General features: G+C 38.2%; 1 protein-coding gene and 1 pseudogene across 19 annotated transcripts in view; one reads left to right on the top strand and one right to left on the bottom strand.

Moving 5' to 3' along the window:
* Plekha5 (pleckstrin homology domain containing A5) overlaps positions 1 to 27,609 on the bottom strand; it is a 231,805-nt gene that overhangs the window by 196,299 nt on the left and 7,897 nt on the right. The gene's annotated exons all lie outside the window — the stretch shown is intronic.
* Positions 2,338 to 3,065, top strand: LOC101707328 (cell division control protein 42 homolog pseudogene; annotated as a pseudogene).

Below are 27,609 nucleotides of genomic sequence, written 5' to 3' on the forward strand. Positions count from 1 at the left end.
CACCAGAATCAAATGTATCATAAGTCCCACTGCAAGCCATGGAGTCACTTTAGAGGGTGAGGGCCACAGAAGTCTCGGGCACACCTGCTTACACAGCAAGGGCTCCCTGGCACGGTGACCCAAGGCAGTAACCCCAGGTATTTGGGGGGGTGGAAGCAGCACATTGGCAAGTGCATTACAAGACTTATGTAGAAAAAAATAGATTTTTTTAAGACTAAAATTTAGCTTTAGAAAAATGTAACTTTATTCCTCAACTAATATCCAAATAAGAATATTTGAAACCCAGGTTAAGGTACAATAGCATCCTATAACTACTTTAAAAATACATTACACTTAAAAACTTAAACAAAGTGAAAAAGTCCACATTTACAAGCAACTGATTTTCAACCAATGTGCCAAAAACACACCTGGGGGAAAGGAGTCTTTTCAACAAAACATGTTGTTAAAATTGGATACCCACATGTGAATATATGTGAATTATATCTCAATAGAGTATTGTTCTTCTAAAAAAGAAAGTGAAAAAAGTCTACTTAGTTTTCCCAAGGTAGTTATGAATGTTGCCCTTTCTATACTTGCTAAATCGTAATTTATACAATTACTCTCTATAGTTCCTACTTTCTCTGTAATTTCAAGTATTACTTCTTCACTACATTGCTAATATAATACTTAGCTAAATTTCTATTCAAATTTGTTTGAAAAATCTTCATTCTTGTAAAAGGAAATGTTTAAATGCTTTTTTCAGTTAAATTCACAAAGTAATCTGGCAAGGAATATATTACTATCCTAAATAGAGAGGTTACCTTTTAAATGATTGTCTTCAGAGAAATAAGTTGAAAGACTAAGTTATGGTCAGCAATTTCATGATCAAGGAAAATCTATTTTACCCATTTTCTTATTTTCATAAGTTTGTCCTTTTTACTGACCTTTTCTTCAAGTATTTTGCATGAGAGGAGCAAGTTGCTATTCTACCTTTCTTTTTAACTTTCCCACTGGAAAATTTTCAGCATTAAATTCCTTTATCAACAAATATTTCTTGAGTTCCTGAGGTAAGCTCTGAGTTTCTCCCCCAGCCAGCATTTTGTGGGTGATTTTAAAATGACTGATTACTTATTATTGCTTCTTTTTTTGAACAAACTTATGAAAATAAGGCACAGTATAATAATTCCATTTCCAATTAAAGCTCACTTTTGTATTTCACAATAAATACAAATCAAATGCTTCCTAAATCAACAAATGTAATCATGAACTTATTTTCCGCCAAGTTATTGTATCACAGTACAACTCCTTTTCAGAAGTTAAGATTTGTATTTTGTATTTGAAAACTTTTCTTTTGCTACTTAAATGGTGTATACAGATCCTTATCACAGGAGTACAAACTACCTGTTGAGCCCAGGAGAAAATCTCCATTCTGTTTAGAGAGGCACATTTAAGTTGAATTAGGACTATGTTTCTTTCCCCTGAAGAGCATCTTCAGCTGTTTTGAACTTGGCACCTTCACACACTCCATCTTGATTAATATCCAAAAGCACATATGTTATAGTAAATCCTCTTCTTTTAATGCCAAAAGTTTTTTGCTTCTAGAAATGGTTTAGCTGGTATCTCCTCTACACAACAGTATCTGCTAATTCTAAAAGCCAGAGTAAACACTTTAGAAAGTAATGGTTGCATTTGAAACTACACATGTTGATATATTACTTTCAACAAGGTCCCACCTGTTAAATCTAAGAATTCAGAACAGTAGTCCCAACCCTGGCTGGCTCCACACTGGAATCAAATGGGAGCATCATGACAGAGTTCGGAAGGGAGGCTGGCAGACATGAGGGCAATGGGACACAGAGGGGGCACTGACCATATGTGAGTAACTCCTGTACCAGTGCCAGCTCTTAATGAACACAGTGTTCTTAGAAATGAAGTGTCAAAATTTCAGCCTTCCAACATGGTAAGCAAGCACTTTACTACTGAGGTATATTCCCCAGCAAAATGTCAGCCTTTGGAAAAAGAGAGAGATCTGTATTTGGTGATTCAAAGGAAGTCTTATGACATTCACTGATGAGTTTTTCCAGGGAAAAACCAATGGATGACTTACACACGCTGGGGGTGGGTGGGGTGGAGCTGCACACTGGGGAGCACAGGTGAGCACACGGGCAAATCTCACCTTCTCTCCTTAAAGTACTTGGAGTGAACGTGAAGAAAAAATTCCACAAAACTACGTAAGGTTTTCTATTCTCTTTTTTTAAACAATTTCCTTTTCTTCAGGTAATGGTCTGAACATTTCTAACTTAAAATATTAGTATTTGCCTAAAAAAGGAATGAAGCTTATAAAAGCTTATATAGGAGAAGCTGAGGTCAACATCAAATCTGAAATATTTAAACTATTTCCACAATGCAGACAATTAAGTGCGTTGTTGTGGGCGATGGTGCTGTTGGTAAAACATGTCTCCTGATATCTTATACAACAAACAAATTTCCATCTGAATATGTACCAACCATTTTTGACAACTATGCAGTCACAGTTATGATTGGTGGAGAGCCATATACTCTTGGGCTTTTTGATACTGCAGGACAAGAGGATTATGATAGACTACGACCACTGAGTTATCCACAAACAGATGTATTTCTAGTCTGTTTTTCAGTGGTCTCTCCATCCTCATTTGAAAATGTGAAAGAAAAGTGGGTGCCTGAGATAACTCACCACTGTCCAAAGACTCCTTTCTTGCTTGTTGGGACCCAAATTGATCTCAGAGATGACCCCTCTACTATTGAGAAACTTGCCAAGGACAAACAGAAACCTATCACTCCAGAGACTGCTGAAAAGCTGGCCCGAGATCTGAAGGCTGTCAAGTATGTGGAGTGTTCTGCACTCACACAGAAAGGCCTAAAGAATGTGTTTGATGAAGCAATGTTGGCTGCCCTGGAACCTCCAGAACCGAAGAAGAGCCGCAGGTGTGTGCTGCTACGAACATCTCTCCAGATCCCTTTCTGCACAGCTGGTGTCGGCATCATACTAAAAGCAATGTTTAAATCAAACTAAAGATTAAAAATTAAAATTCGTTTCTGCAATAATGAAAAAAAAAAAGCTTACATAAATTAAAACAAAAAAACCTGTATGCTGGACACTTCAATAAGAGATTAGTGTTTCTATATTAAATCCTTTGATTTAAGTGAAAAAAATCTTATGGCTGTTTTATATATCTGAGTGGTTCCTATTAAATACTATTATTATTACTGATTTTATTTCATTATTAACTCATGAAATTCTTGACTGGCAAAAAAACCTGCTTCGTAAAAGACTAAGATTAAGCTTTTGTGCCCCCTAAATCAACTGAGTTTTAAATACTTCACCATAAAGAGTCGAAGCCCTAAAATATCATTATATATGTAAGCACCTTGTCAGTGGTCGGGAAAGGCAGAGGCTGAAAAGGTACGCAGCACTCCACCTTACTTCCCTAACTTCTCATCAGCACATACAGTTTTCTAGTAATTGCTGAAAAGATCTAAAAGAATATAATAGAAAATGTTTCAGACATGTTAAGTGAACAAAGTTATGATTGTATACAGTATGACCCCAATTCTCTTGGCACTGATGCATACAGAAGGAAAACTGAAAAAATATGTGTCAGTTGTCTGTGCATACAGTGGAAGAGTATAGGTATTCTTTGATGTGATTTTCTACACACACACACACACACTTTTTGGTGGTACTTCAGGTTGAACCCAGAATTCTCTGCCATAAGCCACATCCCGAGCCCTCTTTATTTTTTTATTCTGAGGCACCGGTCAAGCCAAGTTGCACAGGCTGGGCTCATATTTGCCATCCTCCTGCCTCAGCCTTCCCAAGTAGTGGACAGATAGCCTACATTTTCCAATAGGCACATATATTTCTTTTATCCTCAGAAAAGAAAAGAAAAATGACAGTTATTATTACACATGGCTGCAAAATAACATCACAAAGTAAAGTTCTTGGGTTTAAAAAAAGAAGCAATTTATGATCTAAGCTATGAAATCATATTATAAGATAAACTGTTGATAACGATGATGAAGATGATGATCATTGGTAGTAAAAACAGGAATGTGGACAAGGTGACCATCAAGTCTCCAACAACCAAGAACTTAAAAAAAAAAAAAAAATGAGAACACAGAATTCTGCGTCTCTATGTCTTACAATAAATTTAGGAGAAATAAAATAAAATTGCATTAAAAACATGATTACTTAATATATAATGAAAAATAGATTCAATAATGTGAAAATAAATAACAGTATCTTACCTAAAATGAGAACTATGTGCAGGCCCTTCGGTAAACCAAGATGCTGCCCATGCACTACTGTAAAATCGTCTTGATTCCACCACAGCAGACTGGCATCTCAAAGACTCAGCCAGCTTACTGTAATAGCTTACCACTGCAATCACACATAAATCATTACTCAATCCTCAATGCATCCCTTAAGGCCTTGCCAATACTTAACAAGTGCTTCAGGCTGGGTGTGGTGGCCGCCTGTAATCTCTGCACTTTGGGAGGCTGAAGCAGTAGGATGACAGGTTCAAGGCTAGCCTGGGCAACTTAGGGAGACCCTGTCTCAAAATAAAGATGGAAAAAAGGTCAGGGGATGTAGTTCAGGGCACAGGCTCTGGGTTCAATTCCCAGTACCACAAAACAAATAATCAACCAGAGCAAAACAAAATCAAAAGAAACAGAAGTGCTTCAAATACTTTGGGTGTTGACTTCAACTACTCAAATTTAACGTATTTATTCATACCAGACTTTCTTTGAACTGAAGCTTGCACACATACACAAATTTGTGCAGCATAAATGGCTTTAGGAGAATACTAACATTTAATCAGTCTAGAGAAGATATTTTAAAAGTAAAGTTTAAAATGCACATTATTCATCACTGAAAGTACTGTTATTTTGAAATAAGAGAACTGCAGAATTTTAAGTGAAATATTTAATAATGGAATACTTTGCTGAGGTTAAAATTATGACTATAGATGTGTATGAAAAAGAACATTACTAAATGGCATGCACATTATGGCCACATGGCTGTTTCAAAAAAATTTTAATATAATGATACATCATTGCTTTAAATGAAAAGGGCAATAAAATTAGAGATAAGGGAATTTAAACAAATCTAAATGCTCACAGCTTAATTTGCGATTCACATTTTAAGTAAAAGAGTAAGAATAAAACTGAATGCACAGCTGTTTGCTTCTAGGAATACAAACAGGAGGAAAAAAACAGGGAGACTAATGTCTGTGAGACTGGGCTAACTACTGCATTCCCAGCTGTGTTTTAATTTGTCTTCCTAAACAGTAACAAATCTTTTTTTTTCATAATAGTCAGAGGCCTAGAATTTCCATTTGTGCTCACCAAAAGTTAAAGGCACACTACAAAATATTTGGAATGCCAGATTTAGTAATTTGTCTGGTGCTATGTTCTATTAACATTAGTTGAATTATTCAGAAGTTAACCTATTCTAACATTAATTCAGGGATGGTAACAGATGGTTGATAAATCTATAAGCAATGTAAAATATAGTATGAGTATAGGCGATTTACAATCAGACCCAATCTGTTACAGTAAGAGAACTCAGCAATAAAGTAAGCGATATATCCAGGTCAGCTGTGCCATGGGATCATAACTGCACACAGTTCTGCTCTTTCGTCCTCCAAAGATACAAGATTTCTGCTACAGCTGTAGAAATCAGAGGGGCAGGCATATGTATGGTCAGAGGAAGATTAGGCAATACTAAAGAAGGTGAGTGTCTTTTGTTACAGCTAATTTCAGATACTAGTTTTTTCTTCTTTTAATGGAAAACCATAAAGTAAGTAGTAGTCCACAACCTAAAAGAAACTGAGACAGCCACAAAATTTATGAAAGCAGACATTCTTCCTAATAGTTTCCAATGCCATCAGCACAATATAGAAACCTTTATATAGGGCACTTGATTATATGAAACACACCAATTTTAAACCTAATATTATAAACTTAAATTTTTAAAACTCTCATTATAAACCTGGTACAAGTTTATGGTAATAGCTTATGGGTAGAAGTTTTAAAACAAAGTTTTTACAATAAATATTATAGGTTACATAAAATGACTCCATAGGTGGGCATCATTTAAATCTTCCATCCTCTCTTTCTCAATCTGGAGAAGGCAGTAGCCCCCCTCACGCACTGTCCTGCTTTCCAGGACTTTGGTTCCCCATGGTCAGTTGGAGTCTGAAAAGATTAAATGGAAAATTCCATACAACAATTCACAAGTTTTAAATGGTATGTTGTTCTCAGTAGCGATGAAATGTCATGCCATCGTGCCATCTTCCGGGGATGTGGACCTTCACTCTGTACCAAATACACTGTACCATGGTCCCTTAGTATCTGCAAGGAACTGACCCCGGTGGGTACCCAAATCTGCACACGCTCAAGTCCCTTACAGAACCTGCACACATCCTCGCTTATACTTTCAATCACCTATAGATTCTTTATAATACCTAATATAGTAATAAGTACTATGTAAATAATTATACTGTATTATGCAGGGACTAATGACAAGGGGGGGAAGTCTGCACATGCTTAGCAGAAACAATTTTTCCTCAAAATATTTTCAAAGCCAAGGCTGGCTGATTTGAAGGGTACAGAGAACCAACTCTAACCTATACTTGCTCATTAGCTGCTTGGTTGTCTCAGTTATCAGATTGACTGTCACAGTATCACTGTGCTTGTATTCAAGTAACCCTTATTTTAATTAATAATGGCCCCAAAGACAAGAGCAGTGATGCTGGCAATTCTGTTACAGTACACTGATATAATTGTTCTATTGTACTGTTGGTTATTATTTATCTCTTACATAATTCATACATTAAACTTTATCAGAAGTGTGTGTACGTATAGGAAAAAACACAGTATATAGGATTTGGTGTGATCTATGGTTTCAGGCATCCACTGAGGGTCTTGGAATATATTCCAAGGGGGACGAATGTAATCTGATGACATACTGCTTAAACTGTAGATGGAAGTTTTCCCATCAAGCACAACTGCTAAAAGAACTTTTTTATTTTTTGGTACCGGGGATTGAACTCAGGACCTTGCATCTGCAAGGGAGGCATGGTAAAAGATCTTTTTAAGGCCCGGGGATTTAGCTCAGTGGTTCTGGCGCCTGCCTCACAAGCACAAGGACCCGAGTTCGATCCCCAGTGCCAAAAAAAAAAAAGATCTTTTTAAGGCAGGGCATAGACTCATGATTGCCAACCCACCCCAAACATGAATCCCAGCTCTGCCAGCTGTGCAAGGTTTAGTCAGGCTTCTCATTGGTTAAGATGAAATGCTTATGGAGTGATAGCTAAATAAATGCTCAATAATTGGTGAGTAGGTCACTATGATATATAGAATAAATGACATCTAAAACATCTAGCAGCGTGTCAAGTATCCAATAAGCAGAAGCTATTACACAGATCAAATTTAAAAAAAACTAAGAAAAGGCAAAATACTTTCCAATTCAAGTAACTTTTCTCAAAAATCTAGAAAACAAAAAACACCCACTACTTATTAGTATGTAAAATACTATCCCTAACATCCAGCACCACACCTAGCAAACAGTATATATTTCAAAAATCAATTATGAAGTTCTAAGAATTTGTAGACCACGTCTATTTCAGTTTTGTTTCCTCAGTGTCTGGCAGATTATTTGGCAGGGTATTCATTTCATTTCATATTTTCCCATTCTCTTAAACCAAAAGTTTATTTGAATTTTAAAAACCTTTTCTTTATAATTTTAGACTCACCGCAGAAGTGCCAGGTCTGTCTAATTCTATGCTATATTTCCAATACACAGTCAATGCTGTATATATATTAGGGGCTCAAACGTTTGAATAAATGCATGCACATGCCTCATGTTCTATAGAAAAAAAAACATAAACCTGTCAATACTGTAATTCCTCATCAGAGTTCCTATAAAACAAATGTATGAAAAAATTACTGCTGGGAAGCCCTGTTTTAGGAAAAAGTGACAATTAGAAGCAGCAGTGGAATAAGCTGATCACAATAAGTGACTAAAATCAGCGTCATTGTTTTGGATCCCAGAAACATTTGGTATAAATAGCATACTGAATTTCTGTGTGCTTTCTTACCAAAAAGAAAACATTAAAAATTCCAGTGTCCCAAAAATTGTCTCACCAATAACACAATGGTTTTTTACCTGAGATTCCCTACAATCAATTTTCTAATGTAAAAAGGCAACTTTTCACATTGCTTTAAAAAGTCTTAATTATTTCCTCTTCTGTTTCACAAAAGCTGATTCTAATCCCAAGGGGAAGAGGAAGACAAAGCAAGGAAATGTATATATGTAACCCTTAGACCCTTCCACCAACTAAACAAGGAGGTGCCTGCAATACTAACTTCGAGAGATAACTCTTACAGGAAACCTAAGAAAAAACAGATTATAAAATGGAAACTACTCTCTAGTACAAATAATTCTCCCAAAAAGGAAACAAAAGTAGTATGTAGCAATTATAAAAATGATCTCTTCTGTATACCGGGGTCTACTTTTATTACAATGAAAGGGACCCTTTATTCAACGTGCGTCCTTCAGGAATGTTTCTAAAAATAAAAGGTCTTGAACCACAGATGAGTTATTTGCAGCAAGTTGGTCGCATGAGTTGTTTCTGGGAGTGCTGATATACTCTTGTCAGCAAGTGCAAAGAAGCTTAGAAGTCACTCTTCTTTCCCACGTGCTGCATCTTTCAGGAGGATATACAACCTTGTCCCCGAAGTGAAGGCCTCTGCAATCCTGACTGCAAAGTAGTAACACATTCAAGGTAAACACTAAAAATATTTCATGTCCAACACTACAATCTACATCTATGATTTATATTGCTACCCTCTGTGTCAGAAAACATCTGAGCTGATTCTACAAAGGTCTCGATGAGGTTCTAACATGATGTTTGCTGCTAGGCTTACACAAAAATCTACAGACGCTCAAACTATACTAAGTGGGTAAATGGCTGATGAGAGACGAGGTGAACAAAACATACACAGGTAGGTACAAGTGGGGCTTTTCTTAAGAAACGCAAGGTCTGGGGGCTGAGGTAATAATCTCGCTTCCCACTGTCCCCAGGAGAAGCTCTCTTGGTAAATGAAGCTCGGCTCAAGATTCAGAAGCATCTAATAGAAATGTTATTTCCTGTCAAAACAGGTTTACAATTGTCTGAATCTCCCTACCAGGTAAAAAATCTCCCTACTAGGCAACTGGACTGGGGGTGTAGCTCAGTGATGCAGCTCCTGCTTAACACATACAAAGCCCTGGGGTGATTCCCAGCACCACAAACCAAACAATCAACAAAGTAAGTAAAATCAAGGTGGGCAACTCAACTGAAAGGATAGTCACTGGCACCGTTCTCCATGTGGCAACCTCTGCAGTGCAGTATTCCTTTCTTCTTTCTTAACCTTTTTGCTTCTCACCCCTTCATCTTCTTCCCTATGCCTCAAACATGCCAGGGTGAACCCAGAGGTTTGGCCCAGTGCTAACCCAAAGCAAGAGGTTTCCCGCCCCTCTGGGCACTGACTTGATGCCGACAGATAATGCAGAGGCACGAGAGCCCCTTCAGGCCACGCCTGTTGTTTCTCTGTGCCCACAAGGAACAGGCATTCCAACACACTCAGTGCTGGCTGGCATCTTTGTAACACATGATGTTTTACTTTAAATCACAGAAAACCAATATAAATGTGAGACTTATTCACAGAAGATGTTGGTTTTTAGGTCAAAAATACACACTAAACATTTTGTCACCAACAATGAAAACAAATGAACAAAAAAGTAAAAAGCATTTAATTGCAATATTTAACCATTCCCTCTACACAAAAAGATCAGTAATCTTTCTCAGAATTATTTCTTTGCAAAGAATTATGAAGGCCTTTTGAAGGGCATTTTCTCTAATAATTTCTTACTGAATTTGTAGTATATACTGAAATTTCTTTCTTGTAAGTCAAATATTGAGATGAAAATTTATTATCTATTGCTAAGTATTTGGCTCTATACAATTTAAAAGAATTTACAGATTATAAACAAAAGAGAAGAAAGCATTAAAGATTAAAACAAAAAATAAGGTATAAATATATCTGAATGTACAACAATCATAAGAAATATATGTTGACTAACTTCCCAGATTAAAAAAAGTTTGGAAAACTAGAAAAAAATCCATTATGGTTTTAAAAGAAACATCCAAAGGACACATGGATAAACAAAAGGCTTTTTAAAGGAAAAAGATCAGAAGAGTAATGGGGCAGAATAGAGAACCTAGAAATGAGTCCATTTACTTAGGGTCAATGAGGGTTTTAGATAAATGTGCCTAGAATGAACAATGGAGAAAGGACAGTTTAATAAATGGCACTGGAAAAACTAAATACCCATATACAGAAGAATATAACTAGACCCCGTCTCTCATGTTAAAGACATATCATACTAAAAACAAATCAACTTAGCCAAGAATTGGTAAGCTCTGGGAGGCTGAGGCAGAAAACCGAAGTTTTAGCTCAGCATGAGCAACCCAGTGACTTGGCAAGACCTTGTCTCAAACTAAAAAATAAAAATGGGCTGGGGTGTAGCTTAGTGGGAAGGCCCTGAGTTCAACCCCTAGCACCACAAAAAAAACAAAGGCCACAATTCAAAATGTATTAAAGGTATTAATGTAAGACATAAACTACTAGGCAAAAACAGGGGAAATGCTCTTCAGGATATTGGTTATGCACAATGATATCATTGGATAAGACATTCAAAAGCCAGGCAACCAAAGAAAAAAATAAAACAGTATTATTTCAAATTAAAAAGCATTCAAAGTGAAAAGACAACCTGAATGATGGAAAAAATGTGTGAATTATTTGTCTAACAAGGGATTAATATCTAGAATATATAATAAGTCAATAACAGCAAAAATATTAACAATAATCTGATTTTAAAATAGACAAATGATAGGAATAGACATTTCTCAGATGCCCCATAAGCGTAAGGGAGAAAGCTCTCAATGTAACTATAATCATGAGGGTAGTGCAAATCAGAATCACTGTGAGTTCAAAAAGGACAAAACAGAGGCTGGCAAGAATGCAGAGAGGAATTTTTTTTTGGTACTGGGGATCAAACTCAGGACCTTGTGCTTGCGAGGCAGGTGGTGGCACCACTGAGCTAAATCTCCAGCCCGCAGAGAGGAATTCTTATACAGTACTGTTGGCAATGAAATTAGTACAGCCATGCAGAAAACAGTATGGAGTTTTCTCAAACCCTAATTATACAACTACCATAAGATCCAGCAGGTCCACTGCTGGGTGTATATCCAAAGGAAAGGTACTGGTATACTGAAGAGGCACCTATAATCTCGTGTTTATTGTAGCACTATCAATAATAACTTTTCAGGGGCACATTCCTAGGATCCCAGCACTTGAGAGGTTGAGACTGAAACGGTAGGATTCAAATTCCCGATCCAACCAAATAGTGACTTAGCAAGATCCTTTCTCCGCACCCCACCCCCCGCCCCCCAAAAGGCTGGGGTTATAGCTCAGGGGTAGCGTGCCCAAGTTTGGCACATACGCTTCAGGGAATGCTCTTCAGCCAAATGAAGGTACAGAATCCTGTTTCTGGGGTAAAAATGGACAAGCCTGGAGGACTTTATTTTAAGTGAAACTGGCAAGGCTCCACAAGACAAACACATTTTCTCAGTATTATGAAAACTGAAAAAGTTGACTTCACAGGAGTGGAATGGTCACTAGTAGTCTTGGAAGAGTAGGAGGGGAAAGAGGCAGCAAGGTTGGTTAATGGGTACAAAATTACAGAGAAATAAGTTCTGTTACCCTTTACCATAGTAGAGTGACTACAGTTAAGAATAATTTATTGCACATTTAAAAAGCTAGAAAAGACTACTTTGAATGTTTCCAACACAAAGAAATAATAGATGTTTGGGGAGATGGCAACCCTAATTAACCCTGATTTGATTATCGTACATTGTGTATAGATTTCAAAATATCACACTGTATGCCATAAATATGTACAATTACTATGTATTAATTAAAATGTGAAAGAATAAAAGGGTAAAAATTATAGCTGGCAAGTGATTAAATATAAAGCTGATTCACTAAAGTCAGACAAAATAGACAAAGTTACAAGCATTACTGCAGGTATAAAGTCTCTCCTGATAAAATACTGAATTCATTCCCATGAAATGCTCTATATTTAAAAGAACAATTCTATGCTTAAATACATCAGATAACACAACTTTTTAAGAAAGACAGCGCTAACAGAAAACACCCCAACAGTTGAAAACTACAATATACCTTTCTCAGTAACTGGCTTTAATCTTACACAAAACTTTTCCAGAACACACACAAAAAAGTGGAATATCCTTCAACTCATTTTCGGAGACTAGAATAACCTTGATACCAAAGCCAGTGACAGGACAAAAAAATAAATAAAAGGACAGTTTTACTACCACAAACACCAGTGTCCTAAACCAAACAGACCAATGTACAGAGGATTTAGGTCGGTGACACTATGATGGGGGATACAGAGCATTCCAGCTGCACTGTGCAACAGCAGGAGCGAACCCTAAACACTGGATCTTGAGGGGTGACATGTCTGCGCAGTGACTCATTTCTAGCATGCACCACTGCACACGAGGGGCAACAGAAGGGAAAACGAAACTTTGTCATTTCTGCTATAAACCTAAAGCTGCTCAAAGAGAAAGTTTATTTATTTATTTTTAAAGGGTACATAATAACCAGGTTGGGTTAATCTCAAAAATGCAAAAGTGGCCAAGCATGGTGGCATACACCTGCAATCTCACCCCTAGGGAAGTTAGCCTGGGCTACACTGCAAGACATTGTTTCAAAAAAAACAAAAACCCAAAAAAGTGAAAGTGGGTTAGCACTAACAAATGCAACTCATGCAATTCACTGCATTTGTAAGTTAAAAGAAAAAAATAAGCTTGATGAATATACATTTGATAAAGCTCAACAGTCACTCATAACAAAATTTCTCACCAACCTAGGAATAACAAAGCATTTCGCTAAGCATACCTTCCCAAATCCTAATAAAATGTTCTGGGTTTGTTTTTTGGTTTTTTGCAGTACTGAGACTGAACTCAGGGCTTGCATATGCTAAAAGCAAGTGCTCTACCACTGGGCTGCATCCCCAGGCCTTCATCAATTTTTTTTTCCCACTTCATTAACAGTGAAAATTAGAAGCATATACTTTAAAGTCTGAGTTGTAGTTGCTTCTACTTAACACTGTACTGCAGACACTAGCAAACAGCATAAAGAAATATTGGGAAAATAATGAAGAAATGGAAAGAAATAAAAAACCCTGAGATGATTTATAATTATCTTAGAACTTCAATTACATCACTATTTTTCTTAGAAAATTTTTTATATAGAAACATGTTCTAGCTAGGTATAGTGGGACACACCTATAATCCCAGCTACTTGCAAGGTGGAGGCAGGAGGACTGCAAATTCAAGGCCAGCCTGGGCAACTAAGCAAAGCCCTGTCTCAAAATAAAATACATTTTAAAAAGACTGGGGCTGTAGCTCAATTACAGAGTGCTTGTCTAGAATGAGGAAAGGACTAAATTTTAGTTCAATTCTTAGTACCTCAAAAGAAGAAAACCATATTCTATATATCAAGCTGAGTATCCGGTTTAGGGTTATTCACCTCATTTTTATTTTATTTCTGATAAATATTATATTCATTTGGTACACAATTAAATTTTTATAATGAAATAAAACATACATCCAAAAGCTTTTTTAAAATTCTTACCACTATATATACGTAGTATAGTAAAAATTGTTGTTTGACTCAGAGTTCAGGCTACTGCCAGTTGCATAAAACATACTAAGTACAGCTCAGCAACACAGCTCTGGCCAAGAGTGCACAAGCGCTATAGTCTGAGTCTAAACCAAGAGCCTATGGGTTAACTAAGGCTTGGTCCTCAGCTTGGCACTTTCAGGAAGTGGTAGGATCTTCAAGGGGAGGACTTAGGTGTTCCTGTGCTTCCCACCATGATCTGCTGCCTTGCGGCCACTGAACTACACATGGAAACTCCAAAACCTGCAAGCCAAAGCAGAGCTTTCCTTCTTATAAGATGATTCTCCTAGCTACTTCATCATAGTGATAGAAAGCTGACTGACACCGAAGGCCATGGGTTCAATCCCCAGTACCACAAATAATGAAAACAAAACTGATCTATTATTGGATGAGCAGAGTCTAAATTATGTGCTTATTTTAGTATACCTCGCTCCTTTCACGGGAACAAATCTGACCAAAGGGTAAAAGGCATGAAAGTAATAGCTATTATCTACTCTTCATGTAGAGAGTCCCATCTATGAGCTTAGACTCAAGCACTTTTCCTAAAATTATTTCCAGGAGGTTGTGGGAATGTGTAAAATCTTCCACTGCCGTCTTTCCCACTTTGTTGCCTATTAGCCAACTTTGTGGTTTAAAGATTATGAAATTTTGCTCTAGTTCATCGCGTATTTTGAACTTTCAGAATGATTAACAGGAAAAAAGAAGAGATTAAATATTTACATTTAAAATACCCACTATTAATGACCAAGAAAGCAGGGAAGCAAGCAAGTAAGCAAGCAAGCAAGCTCTAATCTCAAAATCTTGATCCTTGGATTTTAGGTTTGACTCAAAACTTGATCACTAGCATTGCACGCATTAATTAAATCATCATCCTTCAGTATTTGAACATATCTTTAATGTTTTATATCTCTAAACAATTTACATTTGGAAAATGTTATGTTTCATTAAAGATACTGAAAATACTCTTTAAAACCTACAGTGAAAATATGAAAGCTAAGTGAATATACACAATCAGTCCTCTGTATCCATGGGTTCCACATCTGCACAGAAAATAGTTGGGAAAACACATTATAGGAAGTTCTAAAAGGCCAAAGTTGAATTTGCCGCACACTGAGCAGTGTGAGCTGGGTCTGTGTGGGTGAACTGATGTGCACGCAGCCCTGCTGCAGCCTCCGCCAGGGCCCTGGTCCGTTCTCTCTCCAGCACTTGTCTCAGCATTATTTGATGTGAGTCTTGTTTGAATACTACACAGTTAGGCCCACTGTGGCCACATCGGTACTGAACACACACAGGTTTTTTCCTTTTCATTATTCCTTAGCCAACACACTAAAACATAAGTATCAGAGATGATCTAAAGTATACAGAAGGGTGTGTGTAGGCCACATTTTACACAAGGGACTTGAGCAACTGCAGATTTTGGTATCTGTTGAAATTCCCAGAACCTATCCTCTTGGTACTGTGGGACAGCTGTCTACATTTAGTATGTAAGTGCTAAGAATTCACAATTTTAAGGAGCACAGAGAGAGCTTAGAATTCCTGGACTGACTGCAACCCTTGGCCAAATGACCCATGGGTTCTGTCTGGTAGTCTCAGGGTTGCCTTTCTCTAAGAGTTTACAAAAACTACATCCATCAAGTCTTTCAATGCCTTAATTCACATCATCTTCATTCCCTTTGCAAAACTATTCACTGATCCGACACCAGCCCTACAAGGCTTTGTTCTTTCCGTCCCTGACCTGTCCTCCAGTCCACCTCTAGCTTGTAAGCTACCCATGGAAATGGTGCTCCATAATCAGCAAACTCTATTTCCTCAGCCTCTTCTTAAAGCACTACCTCCATATCTTGCCTGTTAACTTCCCCTTAAGACAGCAGCTACTCTACTGCTCCCAAAGAGTACATATTCATTACTGTATTCCGTATCCCAAAAGGTCTTTCTATCACCTGCACCATCCATTTTCCTCCCCCCGGAAACTGGGCACAGATGGGATGTCAGTGTTGACAGTCACACTGCAGCACCACAACCCTCAACATTTTAGGCGGCAGTTTAACCACTCTCCAGTAGGTTTTCTGGTCTCGGGACAAACTGTATTCCAACAAGTTTGCTTTCTTTTGGCTTCACCTTTCTCCTTCCCAGCCTGAAGTCCAACAGTCTAGCATTTCAACAAATTTAGCATACCCTAAACTCTCTGGATCATACGCCTTTCACTGTATTCACCTAAAAAGATCCTTTGCAGCCCCAACTATTTATTTTCTCTGAGCTTCTACTGCTCGTGAACTTCCTTCAAGAATCCATACATACCTAATGAGGTGTCCATGTTTACCAGAGACATGAGATTAGATACTTGGTATTTCATGACACTGGTGACGTGTTCATTATGAAAGTTGTATTATAAATGTTCAACAAATATTTACTGGACATCTCCTAAAAACAGAAAAGCACTATTCTATATTCTGAGTACTCTCTAATAAAGAAGGTCAGAAGAGGGCCTAGGAAGAAAGAGTAACCTTATTTATGAGAGTTAGGGATTGACTGTTTTAGTAAAAAAGAATTTTCATACTTGCCTATTTAAATTTCCATAATACAAACTTTAGAAAAGCACCAAGGATCTCCAAAAATGAAATAAGCTGGGTGTAGTGGCACACACTTATAACCTCAGGACTCAGGAGGCTGAGGCAGGAGGATTGCCACGAATTCATGGCCAGGCTGAGATACAGTGAGCTCATAGCCAGCCTGTACTATAAAGTGAGACCCTATCTCGAAAAAACCAGAAAAAAAAAGAAATAAAATAAAAATCCCTGTATAAATTTTCTATACAGTCTGTATTAGCCTCCCAGTCATGGAGACACAATACCTAACACCCACAACTCAAAGGAAGAGAGGTTCCATGTTTAACTTTTTTTTTTAGTACCGGAGATTGAACTCGGGACCTTGCGTTTGCAAGGCAGGAGACAGAACCACTGAGCTAAATCCCTGGCCCAACATTTTAACTTTTAAAAATTTAAAAATTTTTATTAGTACATGTTTGCAGTATATAATGACTACATTCATTTCCTTCCCACCTCTATCTCTTGTCCCCTTCCCATTTGCAAAAGATCTACCTCCCTGTTTCCTATTATTTATCTTATTTTGCTCTTTAAATTATTTATACTTTGGGTTTCTCATATAAGAGTTCAAGTTCCTGGCAGCTCCAGCTTCCTAGGGTCTTCACTGCACCTTCAGCTTTGTTACTGTCCAGTCAGGAGTTCCTTGCTTGGGCTCCCAGGCCTTTCTTTGAAATCTGTATAGAAACACCTGACTCCACAACTGCAATACCATCCCAGATATACATACCTATGATGAAGTTGAATTCATAAATCAGGCACAGAAAGAGATTAACAATAATAATAAAATAGAACTAATAATATATTGTAATAAAAGTTAAGTGAATGTGGTCCCTCTCAAAATATCTTACTACACTCACCCATCTTGTGATGATGTGAGATGATACACACAATGTGTATGTGTTAAGATTAAGGGAGGTGGGGGCCAGGGATTTAGCTCAGTGGTGCTGTTGCTTGCCTTGCAAACACAAGGTCCCAAGTTTGATCCCCGGTACCCGCCCCCCCAAAAAAAAAGATTAAGTGAGGTGGATGATGTAAGAATTGAGACAAACTGTTAGGTTACCATATAATGGTTACTTGAATAAAAGCACTGTGATACTACTACAGTTGATTTGATGACCCAGGTCCTACTGACTATTGTGCAGGTAATATATACAGTATGGATATGCTGCACAAAAGCGTGATTCACATCTTGGGTAGGATACAGCAGGGTCGCATAAGATTTCACTGCATTACTTAGGACAACAAAGAATTTAAAACTTATGAATTGCTTGTTTCTGGAATATTCCACTTCATATTTTTGGGCTACCACTGACCATGGGTAAGTATAATCACAGATCAGAGATTACTGCAAGGCCATCCTAGACCAGCAACACCAGGCCCAAGAGAGACTACAGAAACCCCTCAACCAACCAGGACGTGTGCGTAATTATATACATTGCAGTTGGTTTGATGTCATTAAGTCTTTGGGTGTCTTTTTTAACACAGCGGTAAGTGATGTAGTAAGATCATAATTTTTCACATCTACTCTATTGTGATAATTTTACTCTTCTCCATTAACGTTTTTGAGGAATTAAAGGCAATAACTGAAATTTTTTAGCTTCAGGGTTTTCTTCTGTAATGAGACTTAAGTAGCAGGCCAGATAGAAACTGTTACATACAGAAAGAACTTTACTTCTACTGATAATATTGCTCGTTTCCAATCTGATGTTTCTTTTAAAATAGGCTAGGAGAGAAACAGCATCTAGACTGAGTATCATTCATTCATAAGATTAACAGAGGGCTGACCTGATATTGTAAAACTCCAGATTACTAGGTAAGTGATCATTTTATCAATCTTTTCTGAAATACAAAAATTTCTGTGTGAACAATTTCCAAGAAGTAAATACATTTATTTTTCCTATTCCCAAAGGAATTTCACTTTTCGGCACTGTCTTCTACCTCCCCCTAAAGTTATATAACTAAATTTTGAAAGTAGACATAGTAAGTACGTTAAATTTACATGCTACCTTCCCTTCCCACTCATCTGGGTGAGCCTAAAAGGTTTACTGACTTGAACTGGACTAGACCTGTCCTCCTTTCCACCCTGTGGGGTTGTTCCAAGACTCACATGAGAGAGAAAGAGAAGGGGTTCAGAAGGAATGTGACCCCGCTTGGCCTATCGCTCAGAGTTCTTAGTCCCAGCCTACTCAAGCCACCACTGGTCACGGGCTCTGCCTGTGCCAGCCAGCAGTGTGTGCGCATGAGCTGAGAGCACATGATTTCCAGGACCTTTGCAAAACCTGAGCATGTGCGTTATCTCCCATTTATATATTTACACAGTTGCATTCCCAATTTTCTTATTCTTTTTATTGATGATGAGGGGTTCCGTTCTTTTCCTTTTCCTTCCCCATTCATCCCCTTTACTACTAATAATAATTTATTCTGCAGTTATATTCATTCATTTCAAAAAGATTATAAAATATCTTTTCAAGTACCAGTAACACCTACATTCAAATTTGCCTTTCATAGCAGTCCTGGTATACTTTATCACATGCTGCCTTCAATATGCTCTCCTTGCATTTCAGTTCCAGCCACCTACCTAAGTGTTCCTAGTATTACAATGCCTGAAATCCTGCACTCCTGAAGGACATATTCAAGATTGGCCCTGCTTTTTATCTGCAGCCCTAGACAAAAATTGCCTTATTCTTTTAAGAAAGTTCTCCTTAGTGTGATTAGGCATTTACCAGAGAAGTTGATTTTCTAATTTCTTAATCACAGGGCTTTCTTAATTGGAAAACAGCATCTTCTTAAAGTCAAATATGTATATTATTGAATATATATCTTAGTATAGTCAACAAACACTTATTGACTATTATGTGTATCAGTTTCTACCTTCACTGGGTTATAAAATCTACATGAAATGAAGCCTACCTTATGTTACTGAGATACTATTAGCAAGACATGCAGTTTCAGTTGTTTTCCAGCCTAAGTGACACCGATCCTCTTATATATCCAGTGTGATGAATGTATAAAACAGACACTCATGTGTTTCATATCTATACCATGTGTCAATGCTTCTCTAAGTCTGTTCATATAGATTAACGCACAGCATCATAAGCTTATACAACAGGCAAGACAGAAATTACCCTCTCCATTTTACACAAGTAGAAACTGGTACATAGCAAGATCAATTTTATTAAAGTAGTAAGGCTAATAAAGGTATTACAGCCAGGTCTGCCCCATAGCTATTTTCTACCTCACTATTTTCTACTCATGCCCATAGAGTTATGAAGACATACACTTTGTCACAGAACACAGAACATGTTCCTCCTGACAAATCTAATTGGCCTATAAAGGACCTAAATCATATTGTGCTCTGAACTGATGATTTCTTAACTGGATATACACTGCTACGACTACTATTTACACCTATTTTTAAATCACAATGAAAGAGGCCTTAGAAATGTGTGAGACATAGCAATACATGTATTTCACTTACAAATACAAACATAGAGTGTGTACTAAAAACTACTTACTTGAAGGGGTGCACAACAAGACACTGGAGATCTCTACTAGGCTAAGTGGCCTACAAATAAATATATGACATAAACAATTAAGAAAAAATGCTCAATAGAACACAGAAAGTATACAGAACAGGCAATTCACAGAAGAGAGTCAGATGGGCAACACATGCTGGAAATGGAGTTAAATGGGGGAATCAGAAACAAGGCCGACAAGAAGACACCACTTTGCCTATCACATTAGCCAAAACTTAGGTCTGGCAATACCAAGTGCTGGCAGGAACGCAAGTGAAGGGTAAACCTGTACACTGCTGATACAAGAGTAAAATGGGGAATAAAGCTGCCTAACAGTAAACCCCAAATCCATCTGAATGTGATCGCCAAGTACCCCCAAGAGCAGGCTCAACCACAATTCCCAGAAGTGAACGCACCGGTATCATCTGGGGCTTCTGATCCATTATGCAGTTTTACACACTGTCATTTGTTACTTCTTGGGCTTTTTTGTGCCTCCACACTTAAAGAAAAATAATGTTTTCCATTAGTCTGAGAATTAGGCATTCTAGTCATTTTAGGGTTTTATTTTTAGACCCCACTTACGGTGTTTAGGAAGGTTTCGCTATATGTATTAAAAGCCAAAATACATATATAAAGCCTAACACAGCAATTCCACATCTAAGAATTATTTTAGTGTAATATTTGCATAGGGCCACAAAGTTTATGTCTATGTTTACTACAACACTCTTAGAAACTGAAGGAAACATGCAGGGCATAGTAGTGCATGCATGTTGTCTCGGCACTCAGGAGGCTGAGACAGGAGGATTGTAAATTCAAGGCCAGCCTGGGGTATATAGTAAATTCAAAGATGGCCTGGATTATGTTGTGAGGCCCTAGCTCAAACACACACACACACACACACACACACAGACACATACATACACAGACACATGCACGCATGCACGCTGAGTCCAAAAATAAAGGTAGAGCTAAACAAATCATACTTTGAAGTTACAGAAAGAATGATGTTGGCCTCTAACTACTAAGAGTAGTAGAAAAGATGTATGATGTTTATTAAAAAGAAAATTAAACAATGGTACATAGAGGGCAGCCTCATTTTGTTGAAATGTATGTATGTACAAGTTCATAAATTGAAAGAAATGAGTAGAGGATGGACACTAAAGTTCTGACTCCAATAACCTCCTGCAGAAACGAGCATGGAGTGGGTGGGAAAGCACGGATGACCACTCCATACCACTATCAGGAGAACAGAAACATCTTCCTGTAAGCCTTCCGTGAAACTGTAGAATGTGTCATAACTACTCTTACTCAAATATTGCCTCCGATAATAACTCTTTAAATCGCAAGACTTAATCCAAAGGTCAAGTTGACAATTCAGGTTTAAGCACTTAAATTCCTCTCTCTCTCCCTCCCTCCCTTCCTCCCTCAAACCCACCCACACCCAGACACTGAAATATATAAAGATATCTACCTACCTACCCACACATGTGATCAAGAATACTACTACCCTGATCACCGGTAGACACTATGCTCTTCATACATGAACCACACTACAGTTTTATTCAGCAGTGGGAAACAGCAGTCCTAGTATAAAATATGGGTATTTTGCAAACCAATCTGGCATAAAATACAACAAAACCACCTACAAGTAGAGGAATTATTATTATATATTCATAAGCCATAACATTATAGTTATTAAAATTCTACTAAAAAAATACATAATGACACAAGGACACAATATACTTTAATGAAAATAGAAATTGACACAGTACTAATATACATATATACAGAAATACTGGTATAGTATTAGTATAATTCTCTGCCTAATAGGACTGTGGGTTATTTTTATTTTCTTCCTCATTATACCCTTTAGTATTTTCTGTGTGTTCTATAACAAGAAAAAAAAAACAATGAATGAGCTAGAAAAGAAGTATGCATAATAAAATACACTCATTACTTGATTTGGAATTATTCTTTGATATTTCTTTTACTAACTTAAAAAAAAAGCCATCATTATAAAAAAGACAAACAGTACTGGAAAGGATGTGTGTGTGTGTGGGAAAATCCTTGTATATGGTTGGTGGGAATATAAATTGGTTCAGCCATTGTGGAAACCAGTATGAAGATACTCCCTGCCCCTAAAGTAAAACAGAACTACCATCCACTCCAGTGACTGCACTTGTGGGGATCTACCCCAAGGTAATGGAATCAGCATTCTGTAGAGACAGACATTTGTGCTCCATGCTCATGCTGCCTCAGTGACAACAGCCAAACTATGGAAATGGCCTAAGTGTCCAACAACAAATGAATGGATAAGAAAAATGGGATGAAATACTATTCAGCCTTTAAAAAAAAAAGGAGACTCTGCCTTCTGCAGCAACTTGGGTGAATCTGGAGGATACTGTGCTAAGAAAAATAATCCAAATACGAAAAATAATACATAATTTTGCTTACATTTGGAAGTTTTATAAAAAGGAAAAATAGAGAAAAGCCAAATACATAGAAATACAGAGTAAAAAAAAAAATACAGAGTAGAAGGGGAGACTACAGATCGAAGTTACAATTTTGTGCGAAGAGTGAGAGATCTAACATGTTGTATGGAAACCAAACTTTACATCATCCTGTACACTGACAATCTGTAGAAGACAGATTTTAGGTGCTCTTACCTCGCACACCCACATGCACAGAATCTGTGAGGCAATGGCTACACTCATTTGCCTGACTGTTGTAACCATTTCACTACGTGTATCAAAGTATCAGTGTACACTTAGATATGTACAGTTAAAAAGCCATCATTACTAGAATGCATCTATATTCTGTGATAGGACAGCTTTTTCAAAATACATGGAAGTAAAACAGATGAATTTTCAAGAGAAAAAATATACACTAAGATTAACATGGTATTTTCCCTGTGTCATTTCTTTGTGCTATGAAAACTGAGTAAGGAGTTCCTTGTTTCTACTCAAAAATTTTGCCATACTGTGCTACTTTACTGTTTCAAATTTTAAGTTCAGGGCTGGGGATTTAGCTCAGTGGTTCCGCTGCCTGCCTCACAAGCGCAAGGACCTGAGTTCGATCTCCAGTGCAAAAAAAAAGTGTGCCATTTCAAATTTTAAGTTCAACAGATTTATATTAAATATTGAATAAAATGGGTACTGAGTATACCTTCAACCATTAGCAGAAGCTGTTGAAGTTAAAAGCTGTTGAAATCAACTCAGTATACATACTAAAGCCAAATTTTCACCTCAGAGGCAACTCCTCTTTTGGGGGGGAACTAAGACTATTCAAAGAAATCGTATGTGTGAAGAATCCCGGTCTGGAAGGGATGGGGAGGAGCAGGCCCACAAGGACTGCAGCATCACTCAGTGACTTCAGATGCGGGGAGGGAACGTGTGCCCTGCCACAGAAGCACATGGAGGTTTCTACCACAGTGAGGCTCCACTGCCACTGTACCACACTGCTGTCCACACCTTCCCCTACTCAGGACACCCAGCCCAGGACGGGCTTCTATTCTTTCTTCCTCAGAATTCTACACTTTCTCTTCATTCTCCCAGGTCCAACCCTGAGCCAACCATGTATTTTAACTGCTCCCTCTGCATTGTAAGGCAAGAGCTTCCTTGAAGACCACTGTAGTATCATATCCTGTCTCACTTTACACATGTTCAGATTCACTGTCTTCCTACCCTACAAGGGAGCCGCAGGAGACCTCCAATTCACTAATCTTTTGCACCTTGACTTTCTACGGTGAGCTAGGCCTTCCTCTAACCACATTTCCAGGGAGCTTGCCAATAGTGGCACCTTGGCTCCAGCTAAGAAGTCTACTGAGGACCAGTGGGCCAATATATGCTCCAGGAATGGACATGTGATCGGAAGTGGACAATGTTCTTGTCCAAGATGTTTTCATTTGGAACTAGAAAAGGAACTTTACTTTGTGGATTAAAAAGCTACAAGGGTGTATAAGAATGCTACAGGCAATCATTTTCTGGCTAGAAGGAAGCTTTCTGTGGAAAAAAACCAGTAGGTGAGGAAGGCTTTTCAAGAATTCATTTGTCACTTGTGCAATTAATATGGAAAATGAAGTTCCCTTTTTGCTTATACTAATTGGCTTTGGGTAACTGACATTTGTAACGTGAAGAGCCCTGGCTAGATGAAAAGGGAAAAGGCAAAAGACTTTTGGATTTAAAATAAAAATGAAAGACTTGGTTTGCTTACAGTCTGAGTGTTCATTTCCAACATCTAACTTGCCCATCACACACCAGGCACTGGATAAGATGATTATGAGCCTGTCTGCCTGATTCAAAAAGCTCACACCACTGAGATTCTCTTGGATGCTTCTGAAGTTACTGGCCAACTCAGAAAACTCTCAGCCTGACATGGTGCTTCATGCATGTAATCCCAGCACTTAGGAGGCCGAGGCAGAAGGATCGCCACAGTTTGAGGCCAGCCTGGGTTACATAGTGGGTTCAAGTTCAGGCTGAACTACATATCGAGACCTTATCTCAAAAATGCTAAAAAAAAAAAAAAAATCTCAAGTAGCTCATAGACTACTCCTAAGTGGCCAGAGAGTTCCCCTGTGGTTCCATCTGCACCTCCCAAAGGCCATTTGCTCTTTCTCCCAACTTTCTACCAGCTGATTTCAGCTTCAAGATCTGGCCTACGTTTGCTTTATCCATACTACTCACATTAGCACAAACTTCGCCATTTCCTTGTTTTCCTAACTTCAGCTCATGCCTAAGCTGTGCAAGTTCTCCAAGGGAAATGGGGTGGTCAGTGGCAAGATCTGAGTGTCAGTTTCTCCCAACAGGCCTTACAGGTCCCTGTAACATCTCGGCTTTGGCATGGGTCAGGTTGTACAATCAGAGCTCTGAATATCATATCTGTCTCTCAGGGTAGAATCAAAGAAATGACACAGCTGATTCGCTAATTCATATTACGATAAATAAATGTCACATAGACAGAAATTTAAATTTCACAAAGAGGCAAATTGTAACATTTCTGAATAACATGCTTCTAAAAATTCTTTCATTCAGGCAATAAACACTTATAGAAGATATACTATGACAAAGGCTTAGGCTCGGGAACTGTAAATCCAGCAATGAATAAGATCACTTTTTATGAAAATTACCTACCATCTGGAGTGTGGGGGAAATCGGTATTAAACAAGTGTTTCTTGATTCGAACATGCACTTTTTAAACATATTAATGTTTATTTAATATAGTCATGTCTCTCTTTTTTCTTCCCTAAAAAGCTGTCATCAAATCAATGGTGTAACTTACGAATTACTGGCAGCTTAAAAGAAATATGGGCATTACACATTTAAATATTTAATCATAATCCTGTTAAGTGCTATGAAGGAGAGGCTATGATGGAGGCAGAACTTACTCTTCAGGGGGACACTTTCAGCCCCTTGAAATCTCTCAAAACAGTAACGAGGAGGAGGCTTTCCAGGGGTGAGGTCAGATGATGTCTCCTCTACTCAGGCCCGCAGCGGCTCCCCTTCCCAAGTAATAGCCATGGCCCTTACATCAGCCGATGAGCCCACATGCACACCCTCCTGCACTTCTCTGATGTCACTTCCTTTTCTCCACACGCACTTCTTACGAGTCCTCTCCTGATCTTCTACATGCTGGCTCTATTTTCTTTAGAGCACTGACATATTGTTACCAACTATAAAATATATTTATCGTTACTCTGTCCGATATTGTCGCCCACAACCACTCCATAGGAATACACGGGTTTTTGATCTATTTTGTTTACCGATGTACAGTATCTGTCATCACTAAGGCATGTGAATTCAAAATGTATGGAAGAGAACTGAAGGAAAGGGTGCACATGTGTGAAGGATTCATTGGAAGACCTACCTGCTGCTGAGATAATCACCAGAAGCAGTTGTGTCTCACTCCTTGGTGCTTGGTACAAAGCAATTTCTGCCACAGCATTCTCCTTCCATACCACATGAGCCCCTGCCTCAGGCTTTCCTCAGATGTGGCTCTGCTATGGGCCACTCTCAAGAGCAGGATGCTGTTTAACTTTCAGGTGACTTTGCACTGCTCTATCCTAATCTACTCTGTGGGGGTGCAGAGCTTAACTTCTTTACGTTTCTAAGAAAGTCTCATCCAGCCACCCTCACACTGGACCAAGACCTCTCAATATATGCAGTTAAAATATCACTTTATACTTCATAGCATTTATCACAGTCCACAATAAACTTCTGATTATTTTACTTACTTTTCCCACTAATATATATAAGCTCATTATGAGTAGGGTCTGTGTCTGTTTCATTCTCAAGCCTAAAGTACTTGACCCTTAGTAAATAATCAGTTTTTGCTAAATGGATAATTAGGTGAATATGAAAATTCCCAGCTTGGATCTCTATATAGGTAGATGGTCACTTAGGTAGTCGAGATATCACTTTTGGAGGAAAGAGAGGGTTGTTTTGCTTATTTATGAGAGATGGAGAGAAGATCATATTGGGAGCCCAAACATTTATGAAGGTCAGATTTTAGCCACAAAATAATAACAACCTCTCAAGGTAAGCAGCTCAAAAACAAAACCGTCGTTAACACGTCCACCTAGGGCTCCCCTCCCTGCAGCCATCTATGCCCTTTGCTGGCCAAGGGTACTATCATTCTCACAGCCACTGGGAAACAAAGGTTTTGAGTAGCTTCTGACCTCTTTTTGTTTGCCAACCTCCTTGCTCACCAAGACTTCTAAGGTCTGTCAACTCCTCTTTAATATCTTTGATCAATGGCCACCTCCCTTTCTATTCCTGTTGTCACCAACTTGGCTGCAGCAACCAACTCCCAGATTGTGGCAGAGCGCTGAGCACTCTGACTCCAAGTTTGCCACAGTCTAACCCAAGATGCCTACACTGAAATCTCCCTAAAATGTAATAAATGCTACACCAAACCAAATCAAACCAAAATTTCAATGGTAGGCCTATGAAAAAAAATCCCTGCCTCACACTTGATGCCTAGTCATTATGTCTCCAAACAGCATTCCTAAATTTACCTATCATCACAGCATTTTCTACATTAACACTACCAACACAGCAGTTATCAGTACTGATTAGACACTACCCTTGTTCCACTGCATGAATTCAGCCTACTACTGCGGTCCTATCAGCCCATCTGATCCCATCTGTAAACCCGGGCCTAGCTCAGCTTCCTCTTTAAGCCTCTCTAGGACAGCCTCACCTAATTCTCCCAACTTTCCTGCAAATTCTTATGACATCAACTGACAGTAACTAGTATCATTTTCTATACTCTTAACTCCAACTTACACACATACATATAACTTTTCACCAACTTACTGTCATAGACAAATAAAAAGGTCACAAGAGAAGATTTGTCAAAGACAGGAATACAAGGATATTTATACCAAGCCAGTCTATAGCACCTCCAACTCCATAACTCTTTCAACCTTTTGTCTTCTCTTCACTTCCTTCCCCTTTCTAAACATACAACTTTGAGAGTTAGAGAAAACAAAGGAGTCTATCCAGATCAGGGGGAGTGGGAAAAAACACTTGAGAAATCCAAAAAGTGTTCTCAAAACCATTCAAATTGTAGGGACTTGTGCGTGTGCGTGTGTGTGTGTGTGTGTGTGTGTGTGTGTGTGTTGCTGGTGACTGAACCCTGGCCCTTGTGCATTC

The sequence above is a fragment of the Heterocephalus glaber genome, unplaced genomic scaffold (assembly GCF_053883595.1).
Source record: "Heterocephalus glaber isolate CG9 unplaced genomic scaffold, H.glaber_assembly_v1.0 deba00001444, whole genome shotgun sequence".
NCBI lineage: Eukaryota > Metazoa > Chordata > Mammalia > Rodentia > Bathyergidae > Heterocephalus > Heterocephalus glaber.